Here is a 25,610-nt window from a genome sequence, read left to right as displayed (position 1 = left end):
GGACTTCCACATGCACGTGAATGTCCCCAACATCCTTTCCGCTGCCTGCTTCCTTTCAGTCATCAACTCCACCAACTCCCTGCTCCCCCCCCCTTACCCATTTACCAACTTGGCCACATGCTCAATCTCATCTCTAATAATAATAATTATAGTATTTGTTAAGCACTTACTATGTGTAGGGCACTGTACTAAGCGCTGGGGTGGAAACAAACAAATCGGGTTGGACACAGTCCCTGTCCCACAGGGAGCTCACAGTCTTAATCCCCAGGACACGCTGTTGGCTATAGGAAAGAAGAAAGTAAATGCATGATAGAGTTGGGAGAAGAAGGAAGCGGGGCAAAAACAGGGAAAGGAAGGGATTTCACCCACCTAAATGTAAAAGCTCTGCCCAACCTGTTGATTTTTTTTCCAGCTCTTCCTGGGTTCCTTTAGTCTGATTCTGCATCCTCCTTAAAGTTGGGCACAGTCCCTGTCCTACATGGGGCTCACAGACTTAATCCTTATTTTACAGATGAGGTAATTAAGGCACAGAGAAGTTAAGTGACTTGACCAGGTCACACAGCAGACAAGTGATGGAGTCAGGATTAGAACCTCTGTCCTCCTGACTCCCAAGCCTGAGTTCTATCCATTACACCATGCTGCTTCTCTACTTTATTACTTCTAACCTCACCAACTATGAAATCCCACCTTCTGACCACTACCTCCTGATCTGCCTTCTCTCCCATACTCCCCTTCCCCGTGTGCTCTAATGGAAAGAGTGCAGGCTTGAGAATCAGAGGATCTGGTTTCTAATCCCCACTCCACCACTTGTCTGCTGTGTGACTTGGGACAGGTCATTTAACTTGTCTCTGCTTCAGTTCCTCATCTGCAAAATGGGGATTCAACACCTTTACTCCCTCCTACTTAGATTGTGAGACCCTTGTGGGATATGATTATTTTGTATCTACCCTAATATTTAGTACAGTGCTTGGCACAAAGTAAGCACTTAAAAATACCACTTTTTTCTCCCTCCATAAATTTGCCCTGTTCCCCAACCAGACCTCCGATCTTTTGATCCCATCCAATTTTCTAAAGTCATCATCCCCCATCTGCTTTCCAACCCAATCTACCTTCGCTTGACACACAAATCCATACCCTCACCACCACTCTCTCAACTGAGTTCAATTCCCGTTTCTCCCAAATCCCTATGCCAATCTCATGCCACCAACCTATAGGCATGGATCACTTCCATAGCACACTTCCTCTACTCTTACATCCAAGCTGGTGGAAATCCAGACACCAGGCTGACCACATCCATCTAAAATCCACCCTCACTGCTTTAATTCTGCCCTCTCATCCCCCCAGCAACAATGCTTCATCCTACTGATTCCTAGGCTCACTGCTTGAAACAACTGCTTCATTCAGACTTTTAACTCCCTCTTCAGATCCCTTAACTGCTCCCGGCCCCATCTCATACTCCTAATGACTTCATACTTTACCAATAAAGTTGAAGCTAGTAGGAGTGATCTCCATAAAAATCTCCCCGCTCCTCTCCAGTCCCTCCCTCCTTCCCTGTCTTCGACCATCCCATCTTCCCCAGTGGTAGCTCAAGATTTTCCCACCTCCTCTCAAAAGCTACCTCCTCCACCTGCCCCTTTGACCTCATCCCTTTGCACCTTATCAAAACATTTGTCCCCTCCCTTCTTTCTTCCCTGATCTTGGTCTTCAACCGTTCAATTTCCAATGGCTTCTTCCCCACTGCTTTCAAGCATGCCAGTGTATCCCCATCTTTACATAAAAACCCTTTTTTGACCCTACCTCATTCTCCAGTTATAACCCCCTCCTACCATTTCTCTCCAAACCACTTGAGCGAGTGGTCTACACCCACTGATTCCGCTTTCTCTCCTCAACCCCCAGCACTCCACAGTCATGGCCCTCTAAGTTAAACGAACAAATGACTTCCTTCTTGCCAAATCCAGCGGCTACTACTCTATCCTAATCCTCCTCAACCTTTCCTCTGCCTTAATCCTCCTCAACTTTTCCTCTGACTTCTACACACAGTGGACCACCCACTCCCCGGGAAACATTCTCTAACCTTAGCTTCACTGAAACTATCCTCGCCTGATTCTCCTCCTATCTCTCTGACCACTCCTTCTCAGACTCTTTCACAGGCTTCTCCTCTGCCTCTTACCTAAGGCTCAGTTCCGGGTCCCCTTCTATTCGCCATCTACACCTATTCCTTTAGAGAACTTATTCGCTCCCATAGCTTCAATTATGATCTCTACACAGATGATTCCCACATCTACCACTCCAGCCCTGACGTCTCTCTTTTTCTGCAGTCTCACATTTCCTCACTTGTGGTCATCTCTACTTGGATGTCACACCAACACCTCAAACTTGACATCTCCAAAACAGAACTTCTCATATTCCCACCCAAATCCTCTCCTCCCCATGGCTTTCCCATTACTGTAGACAGCACCAGCATCCTCCCTGTCCCACAAGCCTGCAACCCATCTCTCTCACTCAACCCACACATTCATTCAGCTCTACCTTCCCATCAACTCTAGAATCTGCCCTTTCCTCTCCATCCATACTGCTACCACCCTGATTATTTCCCACCTTAACTACCTTATCAGATTCCTTACTGACTTCCTTGTATCCTCTCTCCCCACTTTAGTCCATACTTCATTCTGCTGCCCAGATGATTTTTCTGAAAGCCCATTCAGTCCACACTTCCCCACTCCCCCAAAACTTCCAGAGGTTGTCCATCCATCCACAGCAAAGAGATGTTCTTTAACATTGGCTTTAAGGCATCCAATCAGCTCTCTCTCTCCTACTTAACCTCGCTGATTTCCTACTGCAACCCCAACCCACACTGTCCACTCCTCTAACACCAACCTACCTTCTAGAACCTTGATCTCATCAATTCCACCATCAATCCCTTGCCCATGCTCTCCCTTGGTCCCAGAACTCCCTCCTCCTTCATATCCAACAGTTCACCATTCACCCCACCTTAAAAGTCCTCCTAAAAGTCACATCTCCTCTAAGAGACCTTCCCAGACTAAGCCCTTTATTTCCCCTACCTGCCCTTCCCTCTATGTTGACTATTCACTTGGCTTTGTAACTCTTAAGCACTTTGATACCCACCCCAGCCCCACAATACTTCTGTAAATTTTCTAATACTCCATTTCCCCTATCCTTAATCTATTTTAACGTCTGTCTCTGGCTGTAGACTGTAAGCTCCTTGTGGGTGTCTACCAATTCTGTTGGATTGTACTTTCTCAAGAACTTAGTATGTGCTCTACATGCTGCAAGTGCTCAATAAATACCAACGATTGAGCATCCTAGCCCTCTGTGGGGCAGGGACCAAGTCTTCATCATTTATTATTTCCTTCCCCAGTGCTTAGTACAGTGCTCTGCATACCCTCAATAGGTACCAATGAATGAAGAGAAAACAAGATTTAGCACAGACTGCAAGTTAAAGAATTTAAAATAGTTAAAGAATTTAAAACTCTCATGAGTTTTTAATATACAGAAGATTTTCCCCTGTCAAGTGGTTTCTACCTTGAGGCTGACATTTGAACTAGATTAAGATTACCACAGGAGCCAAGTGGTAATTGGGAGGATGGGTGGGAAGCAAGGAGGAAGGTCTCCAAGCTTTGTTTTGTTTTTTTAGGGTATTTGTTAAGTGCCTACTACATGTCAAGTACTGTACTAAGCTCTGGAGTAGGTACAAGATAATTAGGTTGGACACAGTCCAAGTTCCACCAGGGGCTCACAGTAAATCCCCATTTTAGAGATGAGGAAACAGGCACAGAGAAGTGAAGTGGCTTGCCCAAGGTCACACAGCACTCAAGTGGTGGAATAGCTTTGGCTCAAAACCATTTCCAGTTTGACTGGAGATACCAAAACAGGCTCCCAAGGCCATCCTGAGATTGGATGGCAGGGGCCCCAAGAGTCAGTCATTCATGTTTTTGAGTGCTTACTGTGGGCAGACCACTGTACTAAGCACTTGAGAAAATACAATATAACAAGAAAAAGACACATTCTCTGCTCAAAATGAACTTACAGTGTAGAGGTGTTCCAAATTATTGGGGTACCCTAGGGAGTTGCCTAAGCCACAAAGATGAACAATAATAATAATGCTATTTATTAAGCTCTTACTATGGGCCGGGCACTGTTCTAAGCACTGGGGTAAATACGAGCTAATCAGGTTGGACACAGTCCCTGTCCCACATGGGGTTCACAGTCTCAATCCCCATTTTACAAATGAGAGAACTGAGGTGCAGAGAAGTGAAGTGACTTGCTCACGGTCACACAGCAGACAAAGTGGCAGAACAGGCATTAGAATCCAGGTCCTTCTGACTCCCAGGCCCGTGCTCTATCCACTCGTGGAGAGGGACACTGAATGTAGTGTTCTCTCAAGGCCCTTTGGAACGCTCTGATCTAGACTAAGTGCTACTCTCTGAATTTGCTTTGAGGGGGCAAGTCAGGTCTTCTGCCACAGATACACACAGAGCCCTTGTTCCTCTCCACATCAATATGTTGCCAGTGGTGCAGCTCTCAGAGCGGGTCGCAGTGAGCCAGCAAGACAACAAGGACTAGGCCTAGTTCTCCAGAAGATCAACCTAGTTAGGTCTTCAACTTCAACAACCAAGGACATCGTTGTTCCCACTGAAAGCTGTGCACGTCCTGGCTTGGCTCATCTCGACAGTACAAGGAGAGCTCAGCAAAGTGCCTTTTACGCCTCACTGCAGTCCTCAGTCAACAAGAGCTGCTGTCAAAGATTTGTAATGTTTTTCCTCAGTATTAGTAGAGGAAAGTCTGTTTGCTGTATGGATTAGGAAAGCAGGATTGGGTGCATGAAGTACTTGAGAGTCCTTAGTTGCATTAATGGAAAAGTGCAGCTTGAATTTGCAAGCCTCTTAGATCTGCACAACCACCACTTTACATGAGAATTAGACAGAGAATCCAGCAATGTTACAATTACTGCTCTTGCAGTGATTTTCAGACCAATAAATGACTTCATTCATGATTTTAAGGGTTTTTTCCAGTTTTAAACCAAAACATTAAAATACAATGCAGTATCTTTGAAACCACAATGATAAAATAAAACATTCTAAACCGTGAATGAGGTTCTTATCTCATCTTTATCCGCTTTTGTAAGCTTCCTTGCATAATTCGCCTAATCACATTGACTCTGTTCCACATTTTGCTTACCCAGTAAAATGGCTAATGAAATCAGAAGGACTAAATAAACTTGTTGGCTGATTAATCTTTGTGCTAGACAATCATAAAGGGCTACTCCACTGTAGATACCCATTCTATGAAACACACCATTCCACCACAGTACGACCAGGGTCAGAGTTGAACTATCCTGTCTCATCCTTTTCCCATCACTGATGGGATAAATCAGAGTTCTCTGACAGATTTGTGCTTGTTTGACCATTTCTATGCAGCCAGATGGGCAGACATTAACAAATGGCTTGGAAGCTGATGTTAGACTATTCTTTCCTTCTCCTGGGAAACTCTTCCACCTCAACAGGCTATAGTATCATCTAAAGTTCTTCAAAGAGTTGCTCTGTGCAAATGATGGGCATTAAAAATAATAATAATAATTGTGATTACTCTGTACTGCATGGCACTAAGCGCTGGAGTAGGTACAAAATAATCAGGTTGGACCCAGACCATGTTCCACGAAGGGCTGTCAATCTCCATTTTAGTGATGAGGTAATTTAGACACAGAGAAGTGAAATGATTTACACAAGGTCATACAACAGACAAGTGGTGGGATAATTTTGGCTCAGCACCATTTCCAGTTTGACTGGTCATATCAGAACAGGTTCCCAAGGGTGGTCATATGTGCATCCTGAGATTGGATGGCAGGGACCCCCATCAGTCAATCATATTTATTGAGTGCTTACTGTGTGCAGAGCACTGTACTAAGGGTTTGGGAATAATAATAATAATAATTATGGTACTCATTAAACACTTAATATGTGCCAAGCACTGTTTTAAACTCTGAGGTAGGTGCAAGTTAATCACTTTGGACACAGCCCTGTTCTACATGGGGCTCGTACTCTTATTCCCACTTTATAGACAAGGTAACTGAAGCACAGAAAAGTAGTGACTTGCCCAAGGTGACAGAGCAGACGAATGGCGGAGCTGGATTAGCACCCACATTCATTAATTCATTCATTCAATTGTACTTATTGAGCACTTACTGTGTGCAGAGCACTGTACTAAGTGCTTGGAAAGTACAATTCAGCAATAGAGACAATCCCTGCCCACACCAGGCTTACAGTATAGAAGGGGGGAGTCAGACATCAAAATAAGTAAACAGGCATCAATATAAATACACAGAATTATAGATATACACATATATACATAAGTGCTGTTGGGAGGGGTGGGTGGGAGAGCAAAGGGAGTGAGTCGAGGTGACGCAAAAGGGAGGGAGAGCTGAAGAAAAGGAGGACTTAGTCTGGGAAGGTCTCTTGGAGGAGGTGAGCCTTCAGTAAGGCTTTGAAGGGTGGGGAAGAGTGATTGGCAAATTTGAGGAGGGAAGGCATTCCAGGCCAGAGGTAGGACAAGGGCCAGGGGTCCACAAGACAGACAAGATCGAGGCACAGTGAGAAGGTTAGCACAAGAGAAGCGGAGTGTGTGGGCCGAGCTGTAGAAGGAGAGAAGGGAGGTGAGGTAGAAAGAGGCAAGGTGATGGAAAGCTTTGAAGACAATAATGAGGAGTTTTTGTTTGATACGGAGGTTGATAGGCAACCACTGGAGATTTGGGGGGGAGGGGCGGGGGTGACATGCCCAGAACTTTCTGACTCCCAAGCCTGTGCTATTTCCACTAAGCCACGCTGCTTCTCTCTGATCCCGGCTCTGCTTTTTGTCTGCTGTGTGACCTTGGGCTAGTCACTTCACTTCTCTGGGTCTCAATGACCTCAACTGTAAAATGGGGATTAAGACAGTGAGCCCCAAGTGGGACATGGACCACGACCATCCTGATCATCTTGTATTTACCCCAGTGCTTAGAACAATGCCTGACACATAGTAAGCACTTAATCTATACCATCGTTATTCTTCTTATTATGATAGAAGCAGAGGAGCTCCTGCTCCTTCGTCCAGCTTTCACAGCTTCAAAACTTTTTGTCTTCCCCAAAAGGACCAATCCTGTTTACAATGGGTTAGTGCTGACCACCAGGTTTGCCTAGTACAAGTTTGGGCTGCTGCCTGGAAACCAATCAGACTATTCACCGGAAGCCAGTAGAGGAGACAGTCCAGCATGTTTTCTCCAATTCACCAGGGACAGTCCAACTACTTTTTTCAGAAAAGCATGTTGCCTAATGGATAGAGCACGGGCCTGGGAGTCAGAAGGAACTGAGTTCTAACCCCAGCTCTGCCACGTGTCTGCTGTGCAACCTTGGGCAAGTCACTTCAAGTCTATATGTCTCAGTTCCCTCATCTGTGAAATGAAGATGAACCCTGTGAGCCCCATGTGAGACAGGGTCTATGTCCAACTTGACTAGCTTTTATCTACTCCCAGCACTGCATGTAATGCCTTCCACAAAGTAAGGGCTTAAGAAATACCACGCTTTAAAAAATCTGACTTTGATTTGAGATAGTACCCTTGAGACAGTAAAGCGCTTAGTACAGTGCCTGGCACATATTAAGAGCTTAAATACCATAAAAAAAACCTTTTTAATCATAAAAATACCTGATACATTTCACTAATCCTTTAAAAGGCACTGAAAAGTGTTGAAGTTGGCGCTGAATGTTTTAAAGACTACTGTGAAAATCTCATTTCTATAAATCGCAAGCCCCAAAGATTTTCAGATTCACAAAGAATTAATCTTTAAAAGTTCTTGGGAAATCACCTACTTCACACCTGCCCTCTGTAGCCTTGTTTCAAGCTCTGCCTCCAGAGTTCCAGGGTTGGTGGCGGAGGAGGGCAGGGGTCCAGGCTCAACCCTGTCTCCACTGGAACATGAGCCCACCCCAGCAGAGCCGAGAATCGAGGCAATTATCCAGACCATTAAAGTTCAGAAAAATACATTTGCCTCAATTATACTCATTCAAGTTAAAAACAAGCATTACTGCATTATTTGAAAAGTTGCTTCCATTTTCCCCTGGCAGTAGGGAGCTGGATACAGTTTGGCTAATTTAACTTCACTCTTATTCTAACAAGGTCAAGATGTGAGTTGTTACTGATAAACTGGCAGCTGTTTCTGTTTGGGCATGGCCAGGATCTGGGAAGGCACATGGAGTAAATGCTTGCTTGTTTGGTTTTTAAACCAAATTTGCAAGGTGAGCACTAATTTATTTATAAAACACATATGACAAAAAAATTCAGTACAGTAAACTTCCATTTTACTGCCATCAATATCAGTGTGGATTGTGATATGATATAGAGGAGAACAGCATGACTTACTGGGAAGAGTACAGGGATTCCAGTCACTGTGTGTAACCTTGGGCAAGTCGCTTTACTTCTCTTGGCTTCAGCTTTCTCATCTGTAAAATGGGGACTAAAATATCCATTTTCCCCCATGTGAACCAGGAACCAGATCGGATCTGGTTATCTTGTGTTGAACCCAGTGCTAATCCTACTGCTTGGCAAATAGTAAGCACTTAATACTACCATTACTATGCTCCCCATTTTCTGCCCTTGGGAGAGATGCATCAATGAAGAGATTGCTTCTACCTCAGAGTCTGAAAAGGAGAGTTTGGCAACCCCTTTAATACCCACCCCTAGATTCAAGTCTTGGGAGGGAAGAAGGGGAGAGACACATCCTCTAGACCGTAAGTTCACTGTGGGCAGGGAATGTGTCTACCAACCCTGTTATACTCTCCCAAGTGCTCAGTACAATGCCCTGCACAGAGTAAGCGCTCAATATGGTTGATTAAATCATTCATTCAACCATATTTATTGAGCGCTTACTCCCTCGGTGAACTCATTCGCTCTCACGGCTTTGACTACCATCTCTACGCAGATGACACGCAGATCTACATCTCCGCCCCTGTCCTCTCCCCCTCCCTTCAGGCTCGCATCTCCTCCCGCCTCCGGGACGTCTCCACCTGGATGTCGGTCCGCCACCTAAAACTCAACGTGAGCAAGACTGAGCTCCTCATCTTCCCTCCCAAACTCGGTCCTCTCCCAGACTTCTCTATCACCGTGGATGGCACGACCATCCTTCCCGTCTCTCAGGCCCGCAATCTCGGTGTCATCCTTGACTCGTCTCTCTCGTTCACCCCACACATCCTATCCGTTACCAAAACCTGCCGGTTTCACCTCTACAATATCGCCAAGATCCGCCCTTTCCTCTCCACCCAAACGGCTACCTTACTGTTACGGGCTCTCGTTATATCCCGGCTAGACTACTGTGTCAGCCTTCTCTCTGACCTCCCTTCCTCCTCTCTCGCCCCGCTCCGGTCTATTCTTCACTCCGCTGCCCGGCTCATCTTTCTGCAGAAACGATCTGGGCATGTCACTCCCCTTCTTAAATAACTCCAGTGGTTGCCTATCGACCTCCGCTCCAAACAAAAACTCCTCACTCTAGGCTTCGAGGCTCTCCATCACCTTGCCCCTTCCTACCTCTCCTCCCTTCTCTCTTTCTACCGCCCACCCCGCACGCTCCGCTCCTCTGCTGCCCACCTCCTCGCCGTCCCTCGGTCTCGCCTATCCCGCCGTCGACCCCTGGGTCACGTCCTCCCCCGGTCCCGGAACGCCCTCCCTCCTCACCTCTGCCAAACTGATTCTCTTTCCCTCTTCAAAACCCTACTTAAAAATCACCTCCTCCAAGAGGCCTTCCCAGACTGAGCTCCTCTTCTCCCTCTACTCCCTCTGCCATCCCCCCTTTACCTCTCCGCAGCTAAACCCTCATTTTCCCCTTTTCCCTCTGCTCCTCCACCTCTCCCTTCCCATCCCCACGGCACTGTACTCATCCGCCCAACTGTATATATTTTCGTTACCCTATTTATTTTGTTAATGAATTGTACATCGCCTTGATTCTATTTAGTTGCCATTGTTTTTGCGAGATGTTCTTCCCCTTGACTCTGTTTATTGCCATCTTTCTCGTCTGTCCGTCTCCCCCGATTAGACCGTAAGCCCGTCAAACGGCAGGGACTGTCTCTATCTGTTGCCGACTTGTTCATCCCAAGCGCTTAGTACAGTGCTCTGCACATAGTAAGCGCTCAATAAATACTATTGAATGAATGAAAGTGTGTGGAGCAATCATTCATTCATTCCATCGTATTTATTGAGTGCTTACTATGTGCAAAGCACTGTACTAGGCACTTGAAAAGAACAATTTGACAACAGAGACAATCCCTACCCAACAATGGGCTCACAGTGGACATTGAAATGTCATGAACCAAAAAAAAAACAAAAAACCACACACCCAACATTACTGCCCCACTTACAGGCAATCAATGCCTGTTCCAAAACACACCTGCTTGCCAGCTGCCATAAATACTTGAAATACTACCACTGCAACCATTCCCTCAGCCAGCCAGAAAAAAAGTTGAGGGTGCTCTCCTAGCCCAATTAGCCAGGGCATCACTCTGAACGTGAGGCTTGTGTTTCCATCATAAAAGTATGTTTATAACTCACTTTAGAGACTGGTCGTCACCTGGGCTGGGCAGATGTTGCACTTTTCATTTCTCCTTCTGCTTTTCCTTCCTCTCTGTTCTTTTCTCCTGGTGTTATCCCTCGGCCCCTTTACTCTTCTGCCCGTGTCTTGTCAGATGTCCCTACTCAAGAGTGGATCCAGTGGGGAAGTGGAATGGATACAGGTGGCTGGGATTGCCCTAATCAGGATGGGAGAGGAAGGTGAAGAAGGGGTGGGTGTGGTTGTCAGGTCAGTCAGTAAATAGTATTTATTGAATGCTTACTGGGTGCAGAGCACTGTACTAAGTGCTTGGAAGAGAACAGTATAGCAGACATATTCCCTACCCACAATGAGCTTGCAGTCTAGAAGGGGCAGGGGAATTCCCCAGCAACTTTTTTCCCTGGGGGGCTGCCAAGCATAGGGTGGTCAAAAGTCTGGCTCAGGCTTCCTGGGTAATGGAGGCATCAAGGCTTGTAATAATAAAATAAATACCTTCATTATTATTATCAGTTATAATAATGATGGTATTTGTTAAGCATTTGTGATGTGATGTGTCAAGTACTGTTCTAAGCGCTGGGGTAGACACAAAAGCTATCAAGTTGGACACAGTCTCTGTCCCACATGGAGCTCACAGTCTTCAATTTCCATTTTACAGATGAGGTAACAGGCATGGAGAAGTGAAGCCATTTGCCCAAGGTCATGCAGCAGACAAGTGGTGGGGCTGGGATTAGAATCCAGGTCATTTTGACTCCCAGGTCCATGCTCTTTCCATTAGGCCATGCTGCTTCTGATTTGAGTCAAGGGTTTCTGCTTGATGGGGAGATGAATGTGCAACTCCTGGGGGGTTGTGAAGAGTGGGGATATTGGGGGAGAGGAGGAAGGGGGAGGAGGGAGAGCATGGGGGAGCTCCAAGCAAACAGGCCTGAGGGAAAAGTAGGAGCTCCAGGCATACAGAAGTCCAGGGGGGCTGGGAGCCCTGTCTGAACACAGTCCAGCTGGGAAAGGATTTGGCAAGCCACTCCACTGCCTACTAGGGCCAGAGGCACTTGGCCCAAGGCATTGGACTCTGGGAGGTGCAGGGGTGAAGAAAGCAACTCACAGGATGAGACAATACTGGGATTTAGGGGACAGGGAACTGGTCCAGAGCCCTTCCACCTCCAGAGAGCAACTCCAGGCACCCTCCCAGAGAGTCCCTGCCAGCCCCCTCACCATGTGATAGCCAATTAGAAAAGGGCTGGCACCAAGAATTTGGTGACTCTGTTTTTTTGTTTGTCGCCTCCTGTTTTTCTGACCTGTAACTTTGCTCTGCAGCATGTGGGTTTCTCCCACTAGAGTAAGTTCCTCCTGCTATTGACTGGTCCAGGGACACAGCAAACACAGCGATCACTGAGGGTGAAAATCAGCCAATCATATTTATTGAGTGCTTACCGGGTGCAGTGTACTGTACTAACCGCTTGGGAGAATACAACAATAAATGGACACATTCCCTGGCCATCGTGAGGTTACAATCTAGAGGGGGAGACAGACATTAATAGAATTAAATTACAGATATGTACTGTGGGGCTGGAAGGGGGATGTATAAAAGAAAGCAGGTCAGGGTGAAGCAGAAGGAAGTGAGAGAAGAGGAAAGGAGGACTTAGTCAGAGAAGGCCTCTTGGAGATGTGCCTTCAATAACGCTTTGAAGGTGGGGTGGGGAGAAGGGTAATTGTCAGAAATGAGGAGGGACGAAGTTACAGGCCAGAGGCAGGATGAGGGCGAGAGGTCAGCGGTGAGATAGATGAGACTGAGGTACAGCGAGAAGGTTAGTATTAGAGGAGTGAAGTGTATGGGTTGGGTTGTATGAGGAGCGTAATGAGGTGAGGTGGGAGGGGGCAAGGAGATTGAAAACTTTGAGTGATCCACAGGCTAGGCAGAGAGCCCCCAAGGGCCCTCAACTAATCGAGGTTCTTCACTGTTATTACCCTCAGGTGCCTAACAAAGCAAAGGAGGGGAAGAAGATTGGGGGAATTCCCTGAGACAAAGGAAACTGGGAAGCTCCATGATTAGAAGTTAACCAGAGACAAAATCTTGGCAGGAATGGAGAGAAATGAACATAAAACCATACTGGGATTAGCTGGGGGCAGGGATGGGACAGCCCCAGGACAGGGATAGGGCTAAGGCCAAGCAGCAGATGTCGCAGGGATGTGCTGACAACTCTGAACAAAGGACCCCTGGGAGGGGGTCCCCCCTGGGGGCCCAAGGGCTGCAGAGCTGAGAGGAAGATTAGAGACGGGGCAGAGAGCTGGCCAGAACATTCGGGCTTTGCCATGGAAGTAGATCAGCAAATATAAACCAGCCTCATTTCTGGGCACCTGGAATCGGGCAAGCTAATTCTCAAGTGTTAAAATTAATTCACTCAATTGTATTTATTGAGCTCTTACTGTGCGCAAAGCTGCTTGGGAAAGTACAGTACAACTGACACATTCCCTGCCCACAATGAGCTCACAGTTTAGAGGGGGAGACAGACAAAATTATACATAAATTACAGATATATGCATATGTGCTATGGGGATGGGAGGGAGGATGAATGAAGGGAGCAAGTCGGGGCGACACAGAAGGGAGTAGGAGAAGAGGAGAGGAAGGAAGAGGAGAGGAAGGTTTGGTCAGGGAAGGCTTCTTGGTGGAGATGTGTTTTCAATAAGGCTTTGAATTGGGGGAGAGCAATTATCTGTCTGATATGAGGAGGGAAGATGTTCCAGCCCAGAGGTAGGATGTGGGCAAGAGGTCAGTAGTGAGATAGATGAGATCAAGGTACAGTGAGAAGGTTAACATTAGAGGAACTAAGTGTGCGGGCTGGTTGTATTTGTGAGGTAGGAGAGGGCAAGGTGACTGAGTGTCTTAAAGCTAGGGAGAGGAGTTTTTGTTTGATGCGGAGGTGGACTGGCAACCACTGAAATTTCTTGAAGAGTGGGGAAACAAGGAAAAATTAACACTTAGTATACTGCTCTACACACATGCTCTGCTCAGTAAATAACACTGATGGATTGATAAAATGAACGCCCATTTTCTCTCACCTTCAACTGCAATAAAAAGAATCACTGAATAATAATCCAGTTTATTCCACCTCATTGCCCATGAAATATGCCAAGAACAATGCAATTAGCAGCTGAGATACAGTAGTTCCTCAAGTATGATGAATTACTTTTCTCTTTTGCAAAACTCTAGAGCTGTCAATTACCATCCAACTTCCAAAAGCCATTTGAACCTTACCTTTCCAAATGACCTCACCTCTTTCCTAAGGAAACATCTGAAGCTTCACAAATTCAGTCACCTCATTAATCTTCTTAAAGTCCTGGGCTAGTCCTTTGCTGAAACTCTCTGAAATCAAACTCAGGCAGAGCTCCGGGCTCCTCCCCACCCGGGGACACACAGGGAGAGCCTTGTCCAACATCTTCGCATGTGGGCCGGCATGTTTCCAATGGCTGGGAATAATCCAGACCTTCTCTACCCCATTAGACTGCATACAAATTGCTAATACATCATCAGTAGGCTCCGGACAGTCACTGAAAGGAGAACACCAGGAGAGTAAACTCCTAAGCTAGGAAAGACAGCCACCTGCCCTTAATAATTAATTATAATAATTATGGTAATTGTTAAACCCTTACTTTGCGTCGAGCACTGTTCTAAGCACTGGGGTAGGTAGAAGATTATCAGTTTGGACACAGTCTTGTCCCACAGGAGGCTCACAGTCTAGGTAGGAGGGAGTAGGAATTAAATAATCCCCATTTTTTAGATGAGGTAACTGAGACACAGAAACAATGACTTGTCCAAGATCACTCAGCAGACAAGTGGCTGAGCTGGGATAGGAACTCAGGTCCTATGGACTCCCAGGCCCTCGCTCCTTCCACCACCCCAGGTTGGTTCTCTTCACTGTGCCTTTGTCATAAACCTCTTCACTTCCCCGGTTCTATCTACCAAATTTAGCCCCAGAAGTTCCAGGACCTTTCTTTTTCTGAAAACACAAAACTGCACAATGAATGTCTCGGAGAGCCTTATTCTGCTAACAACAACCTTGATCCCCCCTAGGAGGGAACAGGCTGCTCTGTGGAGCTATGGTTCGGTTTCAGACCACAAGGGTGCCATTTAATAAATGCTAGTTCAGGGCACTAAATGGCTTCTGAGTCTACTGATAGTACTGACGTGTCTGAGAAAAAGACTTTGAGCAGTGTGACAATCCAGCTCACCGCACCTGCTGTATTCCCCTTACAACACCAGCGATTTGAGAACAGAGTCTAGAAGGAACTCGTTCAAATCTGGAAATTGCCCTGAACAAATCCCACTCCCCAAGGAAATGTCAGACCCCAACACTCCCATGCTCTCCACAGGGCTGCTCTGGGAGTTGACGGGGCAAAGTCCTGGAAGCCAAAGAAAGAGAGGACGGAGGTGGGGAAGGGGACCTAATATCCACCACACCTAATCCTGGTCGCCCCTGGCTTCTCCGACCCTCATCGTCTCCCCCATTTTCAGCTCCCAAAGAGACAGATGGGGTTCAGTTTCCCTCCCCATCCCCTGGCACCTTGAAAGTGCTACATTCCCAGGCCTCAGGGTTTGCGGTCCTCTTTACACCCCCTTAGATTAGTTTGCAAGCCAGCACCAGCTCTGTTTTACAGCTTCATTTCAAAGGGAAACATCTCAGGGCATTCTACAGTTTAGAGATTTTTCCCACATATAATCAGCCAAACAAGCTGAGGGAGACTTGCTTAAATCAACAAAAACTCCACAACAGCTGGTCTTATGGATGCCCTCCACCACTGCCCACTTCTGAAAGGATTAAAAATTCCTGGGGCCAAGGACACCGGACTCCAATCCTCACTGCTCTTCAACATTGTTATCTGCTCTGACTTGACTCCTTCCCTCCCCCACAGCTAGTCCCCACCTGACAGCCTGCTAGCCGTCCCTGGAAGACAGCCTAAGTGCCAAGCCCAGTGTCTACTCAAACCATCTAAGTGGTTTTTTAAAGTATGTAGAGCTATTAGTCCTTTACTTTTACACAGTTTTGCTAGTGAAGCATTAATACTAACCTAGTCTCCTTGTACCTCTCAAATAGCTCCTTTAAAAAAAATGGTATTTGTTAAGAGTTTACTATGTGCCAGGCATTTTACTAAGCGCTGGGGTTGATAGAGAAGCAGTGTGGCTCAGTGGGAAGAGCACGGGCTTGGGAGTTAGAGGTCATGGGTTCAAATCCCAACTCTGCCACTTCTCAGCTGTGTGACTGTGGGCAAGTCACTTAACTTCTGTGTGCCTCAGTTATCTCATCTGTAAAATGGGGTTTAACTGTGAGCATCACATGGGACAACCTGATTACCCGGTATCTAGCCCAGCGCTTAGAACAGTGCTCTGCACATAGTAAGCGCTTAACAAATACCAACATTATTATACTAGCTAATCAGGTTGGATGTAGTCCCTGTCGCATATGGGGCTCACAGTCTTAACCCTCATTTTACAGATGAGGGAACTGAGGCATAGTGAAATGAACTGACTTTCCCAAGACCGCAGAGCAGACAAGTGGCAAAACTGAGATTAGAAGCCAGGTGATCTGATTCCTTGGCCTGCGCTCCACCCGCTAGGCCACGCTACTTCTATGGTTCATGTCCTGCCTTCCCTTTTCTTACCATGGGCTTCCCCCAATCAATCAGTGGTGTTTCTTGAGTGCTTACAGAGCTCTGTACTAAGCTCTTGGGACAGTACACTCCAACAGAATTGGTAGACACAATCCCCGCCCACAATGAGTTTATGGCTCTGTTCATCATCTTCCACTTTTCACTCACTCCCTCCAAGAGCTCAACTGCTCCTAAGACTTGGGCTACCCCCCAAGCAGATAGCTTCCCCAACCTACGTCTTCAGCCCCAACAGCTCACATGACCTGCCATCCCACACTTCCTCATGCCTCCAGGGTGTCACCACCAGAATGTGTATCAGGCACCTCAAATTCAACAGGTCAAACTCAACAGGTCTAGAGAAGCAGCGTGGCTCAGTGGAAAGAGCCTGGGCTTGGGAGTAAGAGGTCATGGGTTCGAAACCAGGCTCTGCCACTTAGCTGTGTGACTGTGGGCAAGTCACTTAACTTCTCTGTGCCTCAGTTACCTCATCCATAAAATGGGGATTAAGACTGTGAGCCTCATGTGGGACAACCTGATTATCCTGTATCTACCCCAGCGCTTAGAACAGTGCTCTGAACATAGTAAGCGCTTAACAAACACCAACATTATTATTAAAAACAAACTCATCTTTCCCCCGAAGCCCATTCCCACACACTGACTCTCCCATCTAAGTCGATGGCCCCACCATTCCAGAAGTCCGTGACCTCAGTGTGTCGTCTTTGACTCTTCACTAGCATTCGCGAGTTGACTCTCACATTCGATCCGCTGACATGTCCTGCTGGTTCTTCCTACCCAACACCTCCTGGATCTACTCCTTCCTCTTCACCCAAACTGTTACCACCCTAGTATACACTCTAGTCTTGCCAACCTAAACTACTGCAGTAGCCTCTTCGTTAGTCTAATAATAATAGTGGTACTTGTTAAACACTGACTCTGTGTATGTAGAGCACCATGCTAAACACTGGAGTAGATAAAATATAATCTGATCAGAGTGCCTTCCCCACTTGGGGCACACAGTCCAAAGGGGAGGGATTACAGGTACTTAATCCCCATTTTAAAGAGGAGGAAACCAAAGCACGGAGAAGTTAAGTGACTTGCCCAAGATCACACAGCAGGCAAGTGGCAGAGCCAAGATTAGAATCCAGATCCCCCGATTCCCAGGCCTGGGGTCTTTCCACTAGGCAACCCTGCTTCTCAGTTCTTGGCTTAAAACCACTTGAAAGAATGTTAGAAAAAGAGTTCTGGAGCTCAGTGTTTTAGAATGTAGATTATTATTGCTTTTTTTCTACTAAAAAAGATTGAGATGGTAAGGGGGCATGCTATTTGAGGGTGCATTACTTTTAAGAATATGGTTTGACTAATGATTTTCCCCCAAAGTATAAGCATCTATTTTCAGTCCATAAAAGGTATACAAATCCTAAGAAGAAAAGATATTGGTCAAAATGCAGAAGCATCTTTATGGAAAGGCAAAAAAACTGGGCAGAAGATGGGTGGGAGCATGGGGATGCAAATTTTGTTTAACCCTGATTCCTGGCAGGAGACCTAAAGATAAACTGTAAAGTAAGTTTAAAAGAATGTCATTTCTTCCAAAAGTTTAGTCATCACCCATAATTTGTGCAGTGAATTAAAAATCTGGTGCTTTGGAACAGGAAATCTTAAATGCTATACTGTAAGATGCACTCTAAAATATAGCAAAATTATGAAAAATTTTGTCTTCTAATTCTTATGGTCAACAGTAACATCTAGAACCAAAGAGTGAAAACAACCAATTGACCTGAAACAAAGCTAACCAAGAAAAAAATCAAAATTTGTACAAGGAATGTATTCCCTACCCAAAATATCTTCCATACAAACATGTTCAGAAATACCTGGTTATGAAGATTACAATATTTCAAGTTTGCGAAAAAGCACTTCAGAGTACTCTCTGAATATTAAAAATCCAAAAAATTAAATGACAGAAAGCAGCAAGACAAAATTCCTAAGCTAGCCAATATTTTAACAGTTCAGAAATTGTTTAGCATAAATACAGTTCACAATTCCTATTAAAGTCACCAAAAAAATCAATTAGGAATAACTCCCTTCAAAAGGGAATGTTTTTCCATTTACATAAGATGAAGGAGTTCTTGTCCTACCACTAATGACTCACCTGACTGCATTTTTGAAAATGAACCTTCAGATGTTCTAAATGAAAAGAGTTTACAATTGGGAGCCACAAAAGCCCAAGGTTCTTTGCAGATCTGCCACGTGCCTGCTGTAAGACTTTAAGCAAATCACAACCTCCTTGGGCCTCAGTTTTTTACCTGTAAAATGAGGAAAAAAACCTGTTCTTTCCTCATTTTATATTGTGAGTGGGACAGGGACCATTAATCTGTCTAATCTGATTATCTTCTCTCTAGCATAATGTTTTTCCCCTCGGGATGGCACCTGGAGAGTTTCCAGTACTCTACCGGTCTCGACTATGGGACGGAAAGTCAGGCAGAGGCATATCCCTTCCATTCCTAGCTTGGGCAGTGGCTAGCGAGTGGAAGGCAATCTGCAACAAGTCCAACTCACCTGTGCTGGGCAGCAGCGTCATGGGAGAGAGTGGAGGGCGGAGACTCATGTTTGTTGTGCAGAAGAAGGTAATGATAAACCACTTCCATATTTTTATCAAGAAAACATTTTTCTACAAAAATACACTCCTCAAGAAACTCCAGGGATTGCCTGTCCCCCTCCCAAACAAAAACTCTTCACCATTGGCTTTAAAGCACTCAATCATCCTTCCCACTCCTACTTCACCTCGCTACTGTCCTACTACAACCCAGCCAGCACATTTCACTCCTCTAGCACTAACCTTACTGTGCCTCGATCTCATCTATCTCACCGCTGACCCCTTGTCCACATCCTCCCTCTGGCCTGGAATGCCACTCCCCCACCCCCGGCAAATCCGACAGTTACTCTCCCCCACTTCAAAGCCTTATTGAAGGCACATCTCCTCCCAACGCGTCTGAGAAGCTCTGAGTACACTGCCCCACTGGCCAATCGAAATGAAAATTTACTATCCCTCAGCACAGTCTTGATGGACTTTTCACTGAAAGTTTCCATTTTTACTCTGAATGCACAGGGTTCCTAGTTGGGTATGCCACCGGAGTAATTAATGTGATGTGTGGGTAAGAGTGGCGGTCTGACAATATGAAGGAGGAGGGAGCTCCACGCAGGAGGGAAGGCATGAGCAAAGGGGTTGATGGTGAGAGACGTAATCTGCAAAATGATGACTGGTAGCCAAGGAGAAACAAGTGAGAAGACTGACCAGGTCCCTTCAGCCTCTATCCAAAAAAAAAGAAATCTATTCACCTTGTTTGTGCTAATGAGACAGAGGCTATCTGCTAAATTAGCTCAGACTATCCGACACTTAGAAGATCCTATGCTTCTCTACGTTTCATTTTCATTAGAAATTGGGCCAATATGCCCAGCTTTTAAAAAGTACGGAATGCAGTGAGAGAATAGAGTTTCAGACACTGTACTGAAAAAAATCAATCAGTACTATTTATCATGCACCTGTGTGCTGAGCACTGTTCATTCATTCATTCAATCATATTTGAGCGCTCATTGTGCACAGCACTGTACTAAGCGCTTGGAATGTACAATTCGGCAACAGATTGAGACAATCCCTGCCCAGTGCTTGAGAGAGTACAAGAGAAATAATAGGCATGATCCCTGCCATCAAATTGCCTACAGTCTAGTGGGAGACAAAACTGCCAGAGACCAGGACCAAAAATGCATTGATGGATTAACGGATATCCTTGTCACATTACCAGAAATTCCCCACACAGGCAGCAGGAACTTTGGATCAATTATCATCCATCCCAGCGTAAGGATCAGGGAGCATTCCGGCTGCTAGGAGCTCCCTCAGCCAGGCTTTCTCATTGGTCCCTGAGCATCTCTCAATTCTCACAAGCCAGTTCTCATACAATCAATCAATAGATCGTAATTACTGAGTGCTTACTATGTGCAGAGCACTGCACTAAGCGCTAAGGAGAGTACCAGTGGCTTTCCTCTTTCTCACCCTCACCCTACCCCACTCCCCAAATTATTCGACAGGCCCCTCAGCCTAGTTACTTTTAATAAAACGCTTTTTTGGCCCAAGCAGACATGGCCTGAAAGAGGCTGGTTCCCAACACATTCCTTGGGAGGGATAAAGTAAGACTTGCTATTTACAGTCTAAATTCAGGCATCTTTGGTGGACAAAGGACTCACTCCTACAAAAGAACCAGGTTGCATAAGAGCCAGAAGTGTTGTTTTTAGAAAATGAAAGGGAAAATATGAACTAAACCATAGTGCGAGAGCAGGTTGAGACTCCAGGAGTTCTAATACAATTTGTTCATTACAGGAGCAAAAGCCAGGTCTGTAACAAGTTTACTAGGCACTGATACGACGATTTCAGTTATAATTCATTTTATTTCTCCTTTATAACATTAACGTGGTACCAAATTATCCTGGTTATCCAAGAGCAGGAAACAGAGCAATGATGTTGCAATAATCAGGCAACAATTATTCACTCTAATCCAACTCACCCCTCCTTCTCACTCCCCTCCAAACAAAATCCAACCAAACTGAGTTTTATAAAATGAGACATATTGTTGTATACACTTTATTTTGTGCTAACCACCAGAATTTTTAACAGGGAGTGACTTGGGCACCACAAAATCGATCCCAGTTAAAACAATAGCTGAGTGATTCGAGAGAATCCAGAACTGCAAAGGTGCTATTTGGGGTGCAAAGGTGCAAGATAGAGGATTAAAAAGATAGGAAGGGCTTTGCCCAGAAGTGCAAGTGCAACAGAGTAACTGAGGGGTGTTTTTTTTTTTTGAAGGGAAAAAAAAGAGCTTAAGATGTAAAATGTGATGCAAGCATAAAAACGGAATCTGTTTTTAATGTCATTATGACAGTACTATCTTGGCCAAGAGTGACAGAAGCTGAAAAGTCACAAAACAATTATAAGAAAAACATTCTCTAACATCAAGACCTCGGCCTATGCTACTTATGCAAGGAAAACAGCTCTAAACCCCACTTTGCTTAAGTAAGGAATCTGGCCCTAAAAGATGCAGAGGATTTACAGTTGAACTCCAGGATGGCAAAATTCCCTCAATTTGTGCATTTCTATTTAATTTTTAATTTAGACCTCATCCAGCCCTTTTCATACCAAGTCTTTTCTAGGGTTCAAACACAAAACATTTCCCTACAGCCTTTTCTGTAACAAGACAAACATAAATCAAGTTGTAATTAGACCCTCCTTACATAAGCCCAGAGATCTACCTTACATCTAGCAGGAAAATAAAGTGTAGCCCAATTATAATAAATCTGGGAGCTTTTGCAATAATCTGGGCAACAAACTTTTTCAACCCTGACAAGAGCCACAAGGGCAAAATGGAGTCTTTCATTCATTCACTCGTATTTATTGAGCGCTTACTGTGTGCAGAGCACTGTATTAAGCACTTGGAATGTACAATTTGGCAACAGATAGAGACAATCCCTGCCCAACAACGGGCTCACAGTCTAAAAAGGGGAGACAGACAACAAAACAAAACAAGTAGACAGGCATCACTACCATCAAGATAAATAGAATCATAGATATAGACACATTATCTTTCTCCATTTCCATCATAAATTTCCATTTCCGGGGATTCATCACTTGCCTGTAAACAATGGAATAATTTAAAGCAGCAACATGGCAAGCTACAGGGTCCCAGCGTTGGTGGGTTGAGATTTTAATGCCAGCTGATTAAAGCAAGCTATGTTTAGTACAGAAGCAAATGGGACCTTAGTATTTAAATAAGAATAATAATAAAGACTAAACATTTAGTGGAGGACTAAATGTCATGCTAAGGACTTGAGTAGACCAGACCGAATATCTGTACCAGATGTTCAGAGTCTAAGAGGGAAGGAGAAAGAGACAGTTTATCCACCCTGTACAGGTTTGGCAACCAAGGGGCAGAGAAGTTAAGTGACTTGCCCAAGGTCCCAGCAATCAATCACTTTGGGGTTTTTCTGGTATTTGTTAAGTGCTTACTATGTGCCAGACACTGCACTAAGCACTAATCAGGTTGGACACAGTCCATGTCCCATAGGGGGCTCACAGTCTTCATCCCCATTTCACAGATGAGGTAACAGTCACAGAGAAGTAAAGTGACTTGTCCAAGGTCACACAACAGACAAGTGGCAGAGCCGGGATTAGAACCCAGGTTCTTCTGACTCCAAAGGCCGGTGCTCTATCCACTAGGCCATGCTGCTTCTCCATCCATCATATTTATTGAGAAGCAGCATGGCTCAGTGGAAAGAGCACGGGCTGGGGAGTCAGAGATGATGAGTTCAAATCCCGGCTCCACCGCTTGTCAGCTGGGTGACTTTGGGCAAGTTCCTCGACTTCTCTGGGCCTCAGTTCCCTCATCTGTAAAATGGGGATTGACTGGGAGCCCCACGTGGGACAACCTGATCACCTTGTATCCTCCCCAGTGCTTAGAACAGTGCTTTGCACATAGTAAGTGCTTAACAAATACCAACATTATTATTATTATTATCATTGAGCATTTACTATGCTCAAAGCATGGTACTAAGCACAAGGGAGAATGCAACATAATGGCAAGCTAGTGACAGAGCTGGGACAAGAAGCTGGGTCTCATTCACTTCTCTGTGCCTCAGTTACCTCATCTGTAAAATGGGGATTAAAACTGTGACATAATCAGGACATCCTGATCAGCTTGTATCCCCCCTGCAGCGCTTAGAACAGTGCTTTGCACATAGTAAGCGCTTAACAAATCCCACCATTATTATCTCCCTGCTGCTGCCAATACCATATCCCTGCCTTATTTAGCCTCTTCCCACCCCATCCGCTCCAAAGAGATATCCTGACTGGATTAACGATTCCGCCAGATTAAATCCTAACTGCAGAGAGCGACCCTTTAAACCTGCGTAGCCTAATGGATCGAGAATGGGCCTGGGAGTTGGAAGGACCTGAGTTCTAATTCCGGCTTCGCCATGTCTGCTGTGTAACTTGGGCAAATTGATTAACTTCTCTGTGCCTCAATTACCTCATCTACAAAATGGGGATTAGGGCAATCCCAGTTGGGACATGCACCGTGTCCAAGCTACACGCCCCGTGCTTAATACAGTGCCCGGCACAGAGCAAAGCGCCTAATATCTTAAAAAAGTCACCTCGACAACAACTGTTCCTCACCCGTACTCTGAAGGCACAGAGGCCAATTTAAAGACTGAGAAACCTGATTAAAAATTCCCAATTCATTGGGTTTAACAGTAGATCTATGTGCCGGTCATTATTTCTTTCAATCCTCATCAGTGTTCTTTCTCTGAGTCTCCTAGGGCCCGGCCAGCTTGTATACCTTCAGGGACTCCCTCCGTGAAAACACCTGTTATATAATCTTTTTTGGGGTGAGCCACTTTTTATTGTTTTGATGAGGAAGAAGCATGAACCAGTACATGACAGTAGCCCTTAGGAATTTTAGGCTCTGTTCCTGGTTCAACCCCCATTTACTGGCTCACTCTTTTGAGTCTTAATTTTGTGTCTTTCCCCGATCCACAACATCCGGAGTGTAATAAACTTGGGCTGAAAAGAGTCAAACGAAAGATCCGGCTAAATGATCATTCCCTTCAGGGGGCCGGGACGCCTTAAGGTTCCGAACGGCCGGGCCGTTTGCTGAGCGACTGTCCGGTCCTTTTTCGTAACTCTGATTTTCCTTTCTACCAGGTACTTCGGGGCCCAGTTTTTCAGCTCTTTGCAAACTCCTGACGGGGGCAGATGGAGCCTTCTAACAAGGCAGGGGCATTTCTTTGCCCCGGCATTGCCTTTGGCCCGGCTCCAGTGCCCAGAATCGGGGCGAGGAGGGCGGAGTCCGCCCATCCACGGGTGGCCCCGGGGTGCCCGTCGCTTGTCAACCAAGTTTAGCAGAAGCTCAGTGGGGGGAGAGGGGCATTGGCCCAAGGTGGGGCATCAGGGATGGGGGCATTGGCCTGGGGGCATTTTCCCCAGGACCTGGGCATTTTCTGGCGCACCTGGACGATCCCGGGAGGTTTCGGAGGGTCGGTGGGGGGGGGGGGGGGGGGGTGTCGCACGTGGTCGGGAGGAAGTAGACGAGGAGAAGAAAAAAGAAGAGCACTTAAGCGCTTACTAGCAGTGTGTCTCAGTGGCAAGAGCACCGGCTTGGGAGTCAGAGATCATGGGTTCTAAACCCGACTCCGCCACTGTGTGACTTTGGTCAAGTCACTTCTCTGTGCCTCAGTTACCTCTTCTGGAAAATGGGGGATTAAAACTGTGAGCCCCACCTGATTACCTTGTTAGAAAGGTACTGGGCACATAGTAAGCACTTAGCAAATACCAAATTATTATCATTATTGATGATGATGATGATGATGTTGGTATTTGTTAAGCGCTTACTATGTGCCAGGCACTGTTCTAAGCGCTGGGGTAGACACAGGGGAATCAGGTTGTCCCACGTGGGGCTCACAGTCTTAATCCCCATTTTACAGATGAGGTAACTGAGGCACCGAGAAGTTAAGTGACTCGCCCAAAGTCATAGAGCTGACAAATGGCCGAGCAGGGATTCGAACCCATGATCTCTGACTCCAAAGCCCGTGCTCTTTCCACTGAGCCACGCTGCTTCTCAATATTATGTGCCCAGCACCGCTCTAAGCGCTGGTTAGATCCAAGCTAATCAGGGGACCCAATCCCGGTCCCACACGGGGCTCACGGTCTTCATCCCTAGTTTACAGATGAGGTCACTGAGGCCCGGAGAAGTGAAGTGACTTGTCCAAGGTCACCCAGCAGACATGTGGCGGAGCCGGAATTTGAACCCATGACCTTCTGACTCCCAAGCCCGGGCTCTGCCGGGGGCTCACCGGCCCAGGGGGGCGGGGGACCGGTGTCACCCAGAGGGGCAGAGATGTATGGGACTCCTCCCTTCCCTCCTCCAGCTCCTCTAGGACACGCTACTCTAGGAGCTCGTTATGGGCATGGAATGTGTCTATTATTATCATTATTATTAATCGCATTTATTGAGCGCTTACTGCATGCAAAGCACTGTACTAAGCGCTTGAGGGAGTACACTATAATAATAATAATGTTGGTATTTGTTAAGTGCTGACTATGTGCCGAGCACTCTTCTAAGCGCTGGGGTAATAACAACAATAACAATAATGTTGGTATTTGTTAAGCGCTATGTCGAGCACTGTTCTAAGTGCTGGGGTAATAATAACAATAACAATAATGTTGGTATTCGTTAAGCGCTATGTGCCGAGCACTGTTATAAGTGCTGGGGTAATAACAATAATAATAATAATGTTGGTAGTTGTTAAGTGCTATGTGCCAAGCACTGTTCTAAACCGTGGGGTAAT

At 45.8% G+C, this 25,610-nt stretch overlaps 1 protein-coding gene and 1 non-coding gene across 3 annotated transcripts in view; one reads left to right on the top strand and one right to left on the bottom strand.

The window, feature by feature from the left end:
* The window catches only part of ARHGEF28 (Rho guanine nucleotide exchange factor 28), a 277,359-nt gene that overhangs the window by 250,078 nt on the left and 1,671 nt on the right, over positions 1–25,610 (bottom strand). The gene's annotated exons all lie outside the window — the stretch shown is intronic.
* On the top strand, positions 18,633–18,770 carry LOC114817460. The gene has a single exon (XR_003765318.1). It is a non-coding gene; the product is annotated as a small nucleolar RNA SNORA7 (small nucleolar RNA).

This window comes from Ornithorhynchus anatinus, chromosome 1 (genome assembly GCF_004115215.2).
Source record: "Ornithorhynchus anatinus isolate Pmale09 chromosome 1, mOrnAna1.pri.v4, whole genome shotgun sequence".
NCBI classification, from domain to species: domain Eukaryota; kingdom Metazoa; phylum Chordata; class Mammalia; order Monotremata; family Ornithorhynchidae; genus Ornithorhynchus; species Ornithorhynchus anatinus.
Note: the sequence above shows the minus strand (reverse complement) of the source record. Positions and strands in the feature narration are given on the sequence as shown.